At 39.8% G+C, this 13,179-nt stretch overlaps 1 protein-coding gene and 1 pseudogene across 1 annotated transcript in view; both read right to left on the bottom strand.

Moving 5' to 3' along the window:
* The window catches only part of LOC122639968 (receptor-like serine/threonine-protein kinase SD1-8), a 65,816-nt gene that overhangs the window by 17,354 nt on the left and 35,283 nt on the right, over positions 1-13,179 (bottom strand). The gene's annotated exons all lie outside the window — the stretch shown is intronic.
* Positions 9,777-11,098, bottom strand: LOC122638608 (annotated as a pseudogene).

Consider the following 13,179-nt stretch of genomic DNA (forward strand, 5'->3'; position numbering starts at 1 on the left):
TACTACTCTTCTCCCATTCTTGAAGGCTAGCTCTGTGTTTATTTTCTGGTAATGTCGTTTTTATTTTTCTAATAAATATATAAATGTGATTAGAAATAAAGATGATTCTTGATTCACTCATTATTGTCTTTTGATTTCTCCTACCAGTTCTTGTTACAGTTAGGATCTCCTTTAGAAAGATGGAAATATAATTGAAGAAATCTGCTTCACTTTTACGTTTTCCCTTTATCCTTTATTTAATGTGTGTAAAACTTATTCTGCAATTCACTACTTTACTTTTACTTTGTTCATCACCTTTCTTCTTTTTGATAATGCCTTTTCTCCCCAACTGGGGAGATGAGGTGCAAGTTGCAGAAGTGGGCTTATGAATTCTTGTTTTTTATGGGGGTGGAAAAAGCCATGTTTGGGAAAGATTGGGAGAGCCTGAAGGTCACTTGCAATCCAATCCACTGGCCACCCAAAGCTGTAAAAAATGGATTTTTATAGGAGGAACAGCAGAGGAGATATTCTCTTCTTCGTTCTTAGTTGCATGTGAGTCCAGCTCTGTTTTATGATCCAACCATTAATTTTAGTGATCAAATGCTTTGAGTAATTCATTTTTAAAGAACAGTAAATTGAGGAAGAAGGTGCCAAATTCATAGTTGGTTATTAAATGAAGGGTTTCTACTGCAAATCAGTTGGGGCACCCCAACCAACAATTTATTCTTCAACGGCTCTAGTAATTAGATGTCATGGAACAAGCAGGGAAATGGTTGGGGTTGAGTTGGATTGGATTGGATGGTGGAGAATTTCATGGTGATGGGAACATGTGGGTATGGTGAGTGTGTGAGTGTGTAGGGGCAGCAAGGGCTGGGGTGAGTGTGTAGGGGTAGCAAGGGTTGGGGTGAGTGTGTGAGTGTGTATAGGGGCAGCAAGGGGTGGAGGTGAGTGTGTGGGTGTGTCTGTAGGGGCAGCAAGGGGTGGGGGTGAGTGTGTGACTGTGTGACTATGTAGGGGCAGCAAGGGCTGGGGTGAGTGTGTGAGTGTGTATAGGGGTAGCAAGGGGTGGGGGTGAGTGTGTGAGTGTGTGACTGTATGTATATAGGGGTAGCAAGGGCTGGGGGTGAGTGTGTGGGTTCATAAATACCCCTCCTAAAGATGATTAACAGACTCGGAACACAATGTGTACTTGATCAGTAGAGAGCACAATGTGTACTTGATCAGCAAGGGGGCTGCATTATATGTGCTTGTGATGTCATTATATGTGCTTGAGATTAGGAAGTAAAGGTGAGTGAATAGGGGGTGGGTTTGGGGGCTGGGAAATAGATCATAGATGGGGTCAGAGACTTTAGAAAGGAAATAAAAGCAATTCCGTCCTCCACTCTTCTTCGTAGAGTTTCTAGGTTATTTAACTTGTAACTCAGTTACAAGATCCAAGAAGCTATATATTAGACTGGGAGCCTGGTCCAAGTTAATTGATTTTGCAAGTCAAATCCATTTCATGGGTTGGCATGCTTTATCGCCCACACCCTTGCTGTTGAAGGTGGACACCTCCATATTAATCTCTTGTGTATGATTTTATTTCCAAAGGACCCATCTAGTTCAACTTGTATTTCCCCCTCTCTCACTGAGTCACTGCAGCTTGCCCTCTTAAATTTTCAAAGAAGAAAACAAAGGCCCATATAACCTGCAGCAATGTTTGAACAGTCATCACAAAGGCTACAGTTATTTTTGTACAGTTTCATACTATAGCCTTCACAAGAGGACACAAGTCACACAACCAATGCATTTACTGAACCTGCTCTTTCAAAGGGACCAATGAAGTTAGAGAGAGAGAGAGAGAGAGAGAGGCCTGAGTTCCTGACTTAACCTTTAATTACCCTGCTACAAGAATAATTTGCATTCCCCTGTTCATGCTCTTGGTATTAATCAGTTCTTTAAGTGACATGCAGCACCACCTTCCCCAAGCGATCCTGGAGTGAAGAAAGTTGCAGACAAATTAGCAAGTTTTGTAGCCAAAAATGGAAGGCAGTTTGAGCACATTACTCATCAAAGAAATCCTGGAGATACACCTTTTAAGTAAGTTTCCTATGATTATGTGTTTAATCCCTGAATGCTACAAGATAATTCTTCTATTGCTGCTCTAATCATCTACCTTATTTGTATTTTTAAATGGTCACTGTGTAAAATCTCCTTGTTGTTTGATTGGAAATTGTGCTTGAACTTACTGTATTTGTGCTTGTCACTATATGCCGCATGGTTCTATAACTTCATCTAGCAATTTTATCCATGATAAACTTAGAGAGAATCGTTTGAGATGGTATGGCCATGTCCAACGGAGGCCTTCCGGGGCTCCAGTCCGGAGGGGAGCGACATGATCCTGATTGAGGGAACCAAAAGAACTAGAGGCAGGCCTAAGATAACCTTAGGAGAAGTAGTGAAGAAAGACATGCTTAGCTTAGGCCTTGCCCCGAGTATGACCTCTAATAGAGCTGATTGGAGATCAAAGATCCATGCGGTCAGTTGGTCTTTGTTGTGTGTTGCCGTTGTTTGTATCCACCCCTCTTAGAGACCTAGTGCAGAGTGTTGGGCAGTTAAGAAGCGGTACGTAGTTAAGAAGGGTCGATACCTTAGAGATTTGTGTCGATGTTGTTTGCCCCCCCCCCTCTCCTTTTTTACTTCTTTTTACCTTTTTTTCTCTTATAGGATCCATGTAGCCGACCCTATTAAGTTGGGATAATGCTTGGATGTTGTTGTTGTTCCTTTTGCGATTATTGCGTCTTCAGTACCATCTTTAATTGCTTTTGATTTCTAAATAGAGTCACTGTTGAAGGAAATGCCTTGCTGAGGACTTGATTCTTCTGTTACTTGTGGTTAACTGGTCATTTCCAAATAGATGTGAAAGTGAATAGAATGCTTAATTTTACAAAGTTTAAGAGTCCAGTATATTACAGGTGCATTTGGAAAAGAGCTTAGCAATATCCACAGTAGTAGTTGTAGAAATTAGTTGAATACATAAAGCAGTTGGGCTATGATGCCCTCAAGATGGGTAGTTAATGGCTTTGATTACATCAAATGTTTGTTCAAAACTGGCTTCTTCTGTGTTTCTTCTTTCCTTTTTCTTCTCTTTTCTTTTTTTTAGGTTGAATGGTTGAGGTGGGATATTCAGCTTGCTTATGAAAGCAAAGTTAATCCTTGATCCTTCTATTTGTAAGTAGTCGGATACTTGGGAGTGGTTTTTGTCATTGGTGCAGAGTTAGTTGGAATGTTGGCAGCCAAACTTGTCTTGGATGGAAATGGATCGATTTTGAAGTGGATATGCTAATATCTGGAATTAGCATATCCAATATTTGAATTTGTCTTGTATCTGATGTATATTTACGTCAAGTATACGGATTTGATTCTGGATATTCAAATCCTAATGTGCTACTCTCTGTTTTCTTGTTTGCGAATATAAGTTGTTCGGTAGAAATATATGAAGTAATGAAGGCTAGCATGACAGAATAAGAGACAGATGAATCTGAGTGCACTTGGGAGCAGCACCAGCAAGCCAAAAGATGATGGAAGCCAGAAGGTCAATTGGATGCTTTTGTTAGTGAACAAAGACAACTTATGGTAACTTTAAATAATTGATATAGCTAAAGTTGGTAATGGTAGATGTACAAGGGAAGAGCTGGAAAAGAATTGGGTTGACTTGTGAGGAAACATTAGTAATTATGAGTTAACTTGTGATATAGAATGAAAAAGTGGAATTGCAAGACATTGTCTTGCTAAGAGCTTACATTCAAAATTTTGTCATCTTCAAAGTTCAATTGGATAAGCTATCATATATTGGATTTTACTGTTTTCATATTTTGATTCATCCTAGCTGTCCTATGTAGTTACATTGAATAAGCTATCATTGGATCTTTTACTGTTTTTCATCTTTTGATTCATCCTTGCTGTCCTATGGTAGTTACATTGGATAAGGTATCATTGGATCTTTTACTGTTTTCATCTTTTGATATCATTTTGAATCATATTACCGATTAGATTTTTTGCACACAAGTCAATGACAAGGAGGCTACTTGTTGAGTTGTAATGAATTTGTAGTATCAAGACTAGTCTAAGCTATAAGAGATTAAAGCTAGTCATACAAAGCTTTCAATTTTCAGTGCAGATAGATAGATGAAGCTTTGTCATTTTATTCTGAAATTTAGTTTTAATGGTACACTGACTCTTAATTGGTACAGTGATACAATCAGATTGGCTTAGAACTGAAGATGGATTTCTCATATTGATGGGTTCCCACACCAGAGATTGCTATGACCAAACCTTTCTTGGATGGCCGGTCTAGGAGATCTCTTGAGAGTTGATTCCCAAGCTGGTGATGCTGTCTTGAAACTACTGTACGTCGCACCATTTTGATCCATTGAATAAGTTTTGCAAAATAAACCCAGCTGATGTTTGATGAGGAGTGCAAAGTCTATGAAGGTAATACAGTGTAATTAGAGTCATGAGTTCTTTTAATTATGATTGTATTACTTTTTTGAAGTGAAGTGTAAGAAATGTATTCTTATTTGGATGTATGGTTAATTTTATTTTTTTCATATGGACTAGTATATTAATGTAATTACAGGAAATATACTGATTTTAAAATTTTTTTTTTTTGTTATCTCAGTTTTGGCAACGGTTTTTTTTATACCGTTGCCAAAAAGCCTTACCATATCGCCCTTAGCGACGGTTTTTTTTTTTTTTTTTTTACAACGGTTAATATCGTTGTTAAAAATATGGTTTTCTGCAACGATATATTTTATTTTGTCGCCATACTATTATCTTCGGCCACAGTTTATTATTAACCGTTGCTAAAGAATGGTTTAGGGCAACGGTATTATTTTAACCATCGTCAATTACATTTTTCCCAACGGAACCCCTTATTCCGTCGCCTAATTGTGGCTGCGCCATTTATGCCAACGGTGATTGCAACGGTTCAGAAAACCGTCGCCAACATATTTAGCAACGGATTTGGATTTTTGGCAACGGAAAAAAACCGTTGCCAAAAATGAGTTTTCTTGTAGTGTTTTTTGCAGTAAAACAGATTCTCTGCAAGATCAACTTTGAGAGTGAGGGAGGAGAAGAACGTTTTGGATATCTATCCAAATTTAAAATACCTCTGGATATTAATAAGCCACTTGGCATCTGTTCCCAACAGATGGATGCTTCCATCTTTGAATCTGGTCCGTTAGATCGTAATTGTACGATCTAAACCATCCAAACAAATAGTCATAACTGTTGATCAACTTTGAATCTGGTCCGTTAAATCATAACTGTACGATCTAAACCGTCCAAAAATATAGCAGTCATAACTGTTGATCAACTGTATACATTGATCTTATCAAGATTCAAATTGGACCACTAGATCAAAAGGAACGGACCAGATCAGATCTCGTTCGAAGCGTGCAAAGTGATAAATGTGTGCGCCACTAACGCCTCTATAGCCCACTGCGTGCGCGTGCGCGTTCGGATGAAAGTCCCCGCACATACACCGTAGCATTCACCGTAATTATTAATTTAAACAACAAGCAGTGCTTTATTAAATATACCCAAGGAAACCACTTTACGTTCCGATGTAGGATTATTTTCAATGCCATTTGTTGAAAAACCTCCTACAGTCTCTTGGATCATTTTTTTTTTTTTGGGGGGGGGGGGGGGAATTAATTACCTACAAGGTTTTAGGATAGGGAATTGGTTTGAAAAATTGGTCGATCTCGATGATTTCGATTTGATTTTGATTTGGAATGAATAAAATCGGCTTAGATCATTTGATTTTGATGCAAATAATCCATTTTATTAGATCCCCTATATAATTGGTTATTAAATTAATAAAAAATAAAACACAAGAAAATTTTATTAGTCACATGTTGTACCAAAAAAATATATATATATATATGAGTCACATGTTTTCTTCAACAATATTTGATTACCTGTATTTATAGTTCGGTGCTCTTATATTACGATTACACCAAGAATTTCAATCTTTGGAGCTAAAACTTTACAAGGTTTTAGGTTTTCTAAAAAAATAATTTATTTATCGAGGCTCTACCACAGTCGTTGTCATTTCATTTATAGAGCAAGATCCAGTCTCAATGGTTGATGAATCTAGACCCTTGAGAGTTCTCTTCATAATAAGAGTAGGTTGGTTAGGTGTAGCCATCTTTGTTTCACTCCCCAACATGAAAATAACATTTGACATGGTTGGTCTATCTGATGCCCTTTGTTGTACACACAACAACCCAACTTGAATGCACCTCAAAACTTCATGAGAAGGGTACAAATCACCCATTGATGAATCAGCTATCTCCAATGCTCTATCTTCCTTCCACAAATTCCATACCTGAAATTGTTCCATAAAATCATCTGAACATAAGGAATGGAAACTGAAAATATTTTTTGTAGAAATAATGTAAACAAACAAATGTACTTACTCACATGTTCTATTAAATTGGTTGAAGGATCTTTATGAAAATATACACTATTCTTCTTGCCACTAATGATCTCCAATAATAATACACCAAAACTGAACACGTCCGACTTTATTGAGAAAATCCCTTGCATTGCATACTCTGGTGACATATAACCACTATATTGGCATACCAACAAAAAGCAGAAGTTAATTAGGCCTATGGAAATAACATAATATTTTGTAACTAGTAGATGTTACCTTTGAAGTGTAATAATGACCTATGCAATGATTATGAATATGCCCAAACTTATAGGGAGTGTTGAAATAGGTGGAGCTACCGTTAGAACATAGACAAGAGGTGCATGGAAACTACAAAAAATTCAGGCTATGAACAATCCATATATGAAAATAGGCAGGTCTCTTTTGCTTTGGATCTTGAAAGTGGAAGTGATTTCTCCGATTGAGTTGCATTAGTAAGAGATGTGATGTTATACCATATCGTGCAACAATGAGTAGCACCACAGATGGGGGTGTGGGTCATGCCAATTTGGACGTGGCAGTTTGGCAAAGATAATAGGGGAGTTTGTGGAATTGACCATCAACACCATTAGGCTTATATATTGTTTAATTGGATCGATTTTGGGTCTATTACATATAAACGCGAAAATTATAATTTTGCGGGAGTTAGGGTTTCTAGGGTGCCTATTTATTATTTCTGTGGGAAAAACCTTAATAAGGAGATCACACAGTGAGGTGGAGAGATGTATAGAACTTTATTAGTGATCGATAGAAAATTCTCAAATTCTCTCACGTGGATGTAGGCATTCGTGTTGAACAACAATAAGGTCACTATGATTGCATGTGATTGTTTACTTAATTTCTTTCTCGTGTTTTCGTATCCATCTTATCACACCACAACCCCAGTCACCTTTGAATGGGTTCCTCTCAAATGTAGGCTCAAGGAGAGGTGTAGGTTTCAAATTTGGTTGAAACTCGTATATGTGAAATTGATAACAGATAGGAGAAAACTAGTGCATGATTCTTGCATTGGGCTTGTCTTTTTTTCTTTTTTTTTCCCTTATGAAAAAGAAAAGGAAAGAAAAGCTTACTATGTCCCAACCACTTTGGTTGTATTTGCTTGAATTTGGTCTCCTCCGAAAATTCTCGCCATACCAAAATCTGAAATTTTGGGGTTCATCTCTTCGTCTAACAACACATTGCTGGCTTTCAGATCTCTATGAATGATTCTCAACCTGGAGTCTTGGTGAAGATAAAGGACACCTCGAGCAATTTCATCTATGATTTCAAATCTTTTTCTCCAGTCAAGCAATGCACTCTTAGTTTTATCTGCCCCATTTTTTTTGCATGAAATAATTAAAATTTGAAAATAGACCATACATGTGGCAGTACTAATCTACAAGATGAATATGTATACTTTGACAAAACACCAAAAAGACATTATTACCAAAAAACAAAAAAACGTCATTTCATTGTTGGGTCTCACTTGGTATAACCATGGTAGGGTACACAAGGTCTGGCACCATCAGTTTTACCTTGGGCTAAAACCTATGTTATAGGCTTATATGTTAAAAGGTTTTGTCTTTAATTTCTATACCATGTTTATAGAATGGCGATAATTCACTGTCACCATGCATTAATATACTGAAATTACCCTTAATTAATATATCTAAAGACAAATTCGAGAGAGTATTGGGTGAAACATACCGAAAATGAAAGAGTCCAAGCTTTTGTTGGGCATGTACTCATAGATTAACATTTTTTCTTCTTCCTGGAGACAACAAGCTAGGAGCCTAACCAAATTTCTATGTTGAAATTTGGCTATCAATAGAACTTCATTTTTAAACTCTTCCATTCCTTGCCCTGAATTCTTCGATAGTCTTTTAACAGCTATATCCTTCCCGTTGAACAGCCGACCCTGGAAATTGATGTCCAACCAATCACCCGTTCAATCAATACCTTACCGAATCTATTGTTACAATTTGAGCTTAGAATTAATGTAAACTAAGGCAGCATTTGGTATGCATTCTAAATCAATTTCGCATTCTCGGATTATAAAAATAGTTGTTTTAAGGGTAAATATCATCTCCCTCCCTCTAAGTATCCATAATATCAAACCCTTCTCCTGGATTTTGAATAATGATAATGCCCTCCCCTGCTTTTGAAATATTCTATCAACCGTATTATCATGGATTAGGGTACCCTTGTTTTAACTTTTAATTGCCCGAGAATGCAAAATCTACCTAGAATGTATATCAAACACAAACTAAATGTTAACACAAAGTAATTGGTGAGCATGGGAAGAGAAGCCACCACCTTGTAAACAGAACCAAAACCACCTTCTCCAAGCAAGTTATTGGGAGAGAAGTTGTCTGTGGCAGCTGCTACAACATCAAGATCAATGAATGGTAGTTCGGGATTCGCCCCATTGTCTTCAAGCTCAATTATTCTAGTAAAGTTTTTATAACTACGCTGCTGCTTCTCAATTGCCCCTGAACGAGCATAGTTAACATTATTAGAAGTTGCTTGATACTGTGGTTTGAGTAAATTACTAAAAACCAAAATAAAACAGAAGCTCATTTTTTCTTTACCTGTTCTCTTCTTCCGCAAATGGTACACACGTACAACAAAGAGAAGCAGAGACAGTACACTCACAACAAGAGACACAGTAAGAATCCCCACTGTCCGCTTGTTGTGAAAAAATTCTTTATCGTTTCTTGCTTGTGCAGCTACACATAGATTAGATAAAACCATCATCATGAACCCGTTCTCATCCGTGACCCAAAATCCTAATTAGGGATGCAAGTTTGGCTCCGTCGGCCCAAGCCCACCCTGGCCCGCCCTGTGTCCAAACAGGGCATGGGCTGAGATATTTGGCCCTGAGGGCGGGTCAGGGCTAGAAATCTATGGCCCTGAGTCAGGTCAGGTCGGGTTAGGGTTGAGGTCTCGGGCTAAGCCTCGCCCAGTTCGACTGACCTGTTTTAAGTTATACCATAAAATATATATTGATAATACATATTAAACTTTAAATGTCATTCACATTTTGTTATATAATATATTATATATGCAGACAATAAGTGATATAATTCATTTTATTATAGTGTTATTTTACGTAAAATTGATAATTTTCTCCCAACTCCATTCCAGCCCATGCATTTTGCTTCCCATGATCAGGGTCAATCAAGGTCAGCCCGGCCCAACCCTGAGGTTGGGTCAGGGTTGGATTTTTCTGACCCTAAGTTAAGGTCGGGTTGGACCTGGGCCCAACTAAGATAGGGTTGGGCTAAGGTTCTATAAAACCCGGCCCAACCCGCCCGTATTGCAACCCTAATCCTAATCATAAGTAAAAGTTGAGAATAGAAGATGGAAGTAACGGACCTAGCTCCACTGCATCCACACGTAGGTATAAATCATCGCCGCCATCATTGAAATACCGAATGTCCGTCAAGTTGCCAAACCAAGCAACACACCCACTGCCTCCGCCGGTAATATCTGCAGGGGCGTAGGCAGTGCAAGAGCAGTTCTTCAAGCATTCTCTCTCGCACTCCTTGAGACTCAAACTCTTGTCCACTAGGGACATGGAAGTGTCGGGAAGCTTCACGCCTACCAACTTCAAGAACCCATCTCCCTTGCCACATTCAAGACTTCTCTTCTTCACGCACCCATCGGACCATTCCCTCAAGTACCAGTCTATCGGAGACTTTGGTTGGAAACCCGGCAAACACACGCAGCTATCCGCACAGCTCGCGTAGGCCCCACAGTATCCGTAATAATCACACCTATCTTTGGGCGATGAAAAGTATGTTCTCCATCGACGGTTTGTTTCTATCCACGTCATCCGCTGTACGGTAGCAGATTCATTCAGAACGAATGGTGAGAATATGGAGGAGTTGTAGATGTCGTACATCATGTACAGCTCGTCGTTGTTATTGACGAACTTGTAACTGGAGAGGTAATTCTGGGTCATCTTTGGGATCCCACTAAACCTTTGGCCGTTCCAGGGACCGGTTCTCCAGACCAGGGCCGACTCCTTGTACAAGAACTGCTCGGTTGAACGCCCCCTTGGGTCGAACCCGAACGTGTAGATCCCTCGGCCAGGGTCGTCTTCCAGGATATCAGGACCCGGTTCAGACCGGTCCTCCGGTCCAAACCTAGTTTCATGCGAGCAAGGCATATGTGTGTCGGATGATCGAAGCTCTGCCACAGGATCCTATTCGTATTGCCTGTGCCGGTGCCCCCGCCGCTGTATAGAACCAGGTTTCCGGAATTAAAGAGCTTCAGAAAGGTGGAGTTGGAACCTATGGAGACATTGGTGGACCAGAGTGGATGTCTCTGATCTCTACGGGAAGAGACGATGAGATTCCCATCCAAATCTAAGGAGAGGACTCCGGAGGAATCTTTGATAGGGTTATCTCTGTTGGCGACCCAAACGACGGTGGTTTCAGGAACTTTGTGGTACCAAATCCCAACGTACCTGTAACTAGAATTGCTAGGGCTGAAAAAGCCCAACGCAAAATTGCTTCTAGCGGAGACAATGATTCGGCCATCATCGGTGATTGATTCAGTTGGGGTTAGGGTATCGGCAGGAGAAGAGGTTGGGGCGACGCCGTAGATGCAGAACTGGAAAAAGAGGAAGCATAACCATGTGGGAGGGAACATAGCATCTGTGATCCGACGATGATCTATGTTTTCGTTTTCTGCCCACTCACCTCACAACCACTCATTCATGGATCACCTTATCAGTTATTAATGAAGTGAAAAGCTACTTTACAGTTTACACATGTGAAGCACATTTGTTTGTTTTTGGAGGTTTAGTAGAGACTGCTTGCCCTAACTTACCCACTTGCGCACTTTTTCTCTGGTGAGGCCCCGCACTTGCTGACTTGCACTACTATGGACCAGATGTGGGCCCTGGAGTCGCAGGAGAGGAGCCCGATCGAACCAGTAGTGTCTAAGTGGTAGTCGTTTTGTGCAGACTTTTTATAGACTCTTGTATGAATCCTAACTTTGAAGTTTCAAGAGGGTGGGAAATGGGAATACCAGATGAAAAAGACGAACAAAGCTTATAGGTCCTCCTGAGTCAGGAGATTCATGAATTGGGAATCATTCACACGAGAAGGGATCAGCAAGGTATTTTAACCCATGGCGTACCTTTATTTATAGGGAAATTTCTTAGGTCTACATGATAAAAAAACAATAAAAAAATTTAATTAATTAATAAACAAGTATGGGAGAATGAACGTTAACCGATTGTGTTCAAAGCATGGGCCCTGCACCTAAACACAGTTGGACGTGGAATGACCACCCAGTCGCCATGAAAAGGTGGAAATTCTTGACTCCATGACGGGGCCTGGGCAATTCTTCATGCCCAGTTGTGTCTAGGTGTAGGTCCACGCCTTTCCCAGGATGAAATTTTGCTACTAATCTTGTTGTAGGAATTTTCCTGCTACAAGGCTGGCAGGCAAGGGCGACATCTCCCTTGTTCTTCTTCTCCTACTTCGTTTGGCTACTCTCTCTCTCTCTCTCTCTCTCTCTCTCTCTCTCTCTCTCTAATGTATGCAATTTATGAGTCACTGTATGGCTAAATGCACACATTGTTGGGTTCGATTTTAACTGCCTCATTATTTGCTCTAGTAAAAAGTGAAGAATTATTGCATGTTCCAGATATGTTTGAATAATTGAAAATACAAAATCTGTACAAAATATTTAGGTTAATATGCGGTTTCCTTTGACTCTAGAAAAGAAACCACAAAATTATGGGTTATATGATGGTTGATATTGTTGCTGAAAAATCCAACACTTACACACAGGGGCACAACGCACATGGTGGAAGTAGTGCGGGCGTGCCAGAGCCTTTGACGCAGGCCCAAACGGAACTGAAAACGGCCTGTCTTAGCTTCCAACCAGGACAAAATGGCCCATTCTACCTTCTGACCGGGACAAAACGGCCTATTCTAAGACGAAATGGTCTGTTCTAACTTCCAGCCAGGCCAAAACTGCCTGTTCTGACTGGCGAAACAGCCTGTCTAAGAGGCCGGAAACAACCTGTTTTGACTTCTAACCAGGACGAGAAGGGGATCCTTCCGTGCCTGAGTAGCTCTAAGGTCTTTTGGGTAAAAGCAAATCGTGATGGACAAAGCAAAGGAAGAAGATTGAAGATCAAATTGCTTACTTGCAGTCTGTATCCGATTGGAGTCATTACAACTTGCGAAATCCGACATTGACAAGATTTACAACTTGACGTTTACAGTACAACTGTTCTACGACCAAATCGCATAATCTCACATAAACGAATTTGATGAAGCTTCACAATTCTGCCAGCCATGGATTGATGAAGCTTGCAACTTGATGTTAATGGTCGCCTTCTGAAACACAGACCAAAAGACAAGATTGTTGGAGTTGTTCTCCAAGTATCTCCCAAAAACGGTTTTGATGAAGCTTTCACAACTCTACCAGCCACGGACTGATAAAGTTTGCAACTTGATGATGATGGTTGCCTTCTGAAACACGGGCTAAAAGACATGGTTGCTGGAGTTATTCTCCAAGCAAGACCTACATGAATGCCCCTTGAAACACAAGCCAATGAGGCATTGGTGGCTGGAAGCCAACTTCGGCAAAAATTACTGAGAAGGATGAAAGATTACATCCTGAAAGATTAAAAAAAAAAAAAAAAAAAAAGATAAAATAGAGATAGACTCTTGTCTAGAGTGTGTTGTTGATCCGTTGGGTGCCCCCTCTTC

The sequence above is a fragment of the Telopea speciosissima genome, chromosome 9 (assembly GCF_018873765.1).
Source record: "Telopea speciosissima isolate NSW1024214 ecotype Mountain lineage chromosome 9, Tspe_v1, whole genome shotgun sequence".
In the NCBI taxonomy this organism is placed as follows: Eukaryota; Viridiplantae; Streptophyta; class Magnoliopsida; order Proteales; family Proteaceae; genus Telopea; species Telopea speciosissima.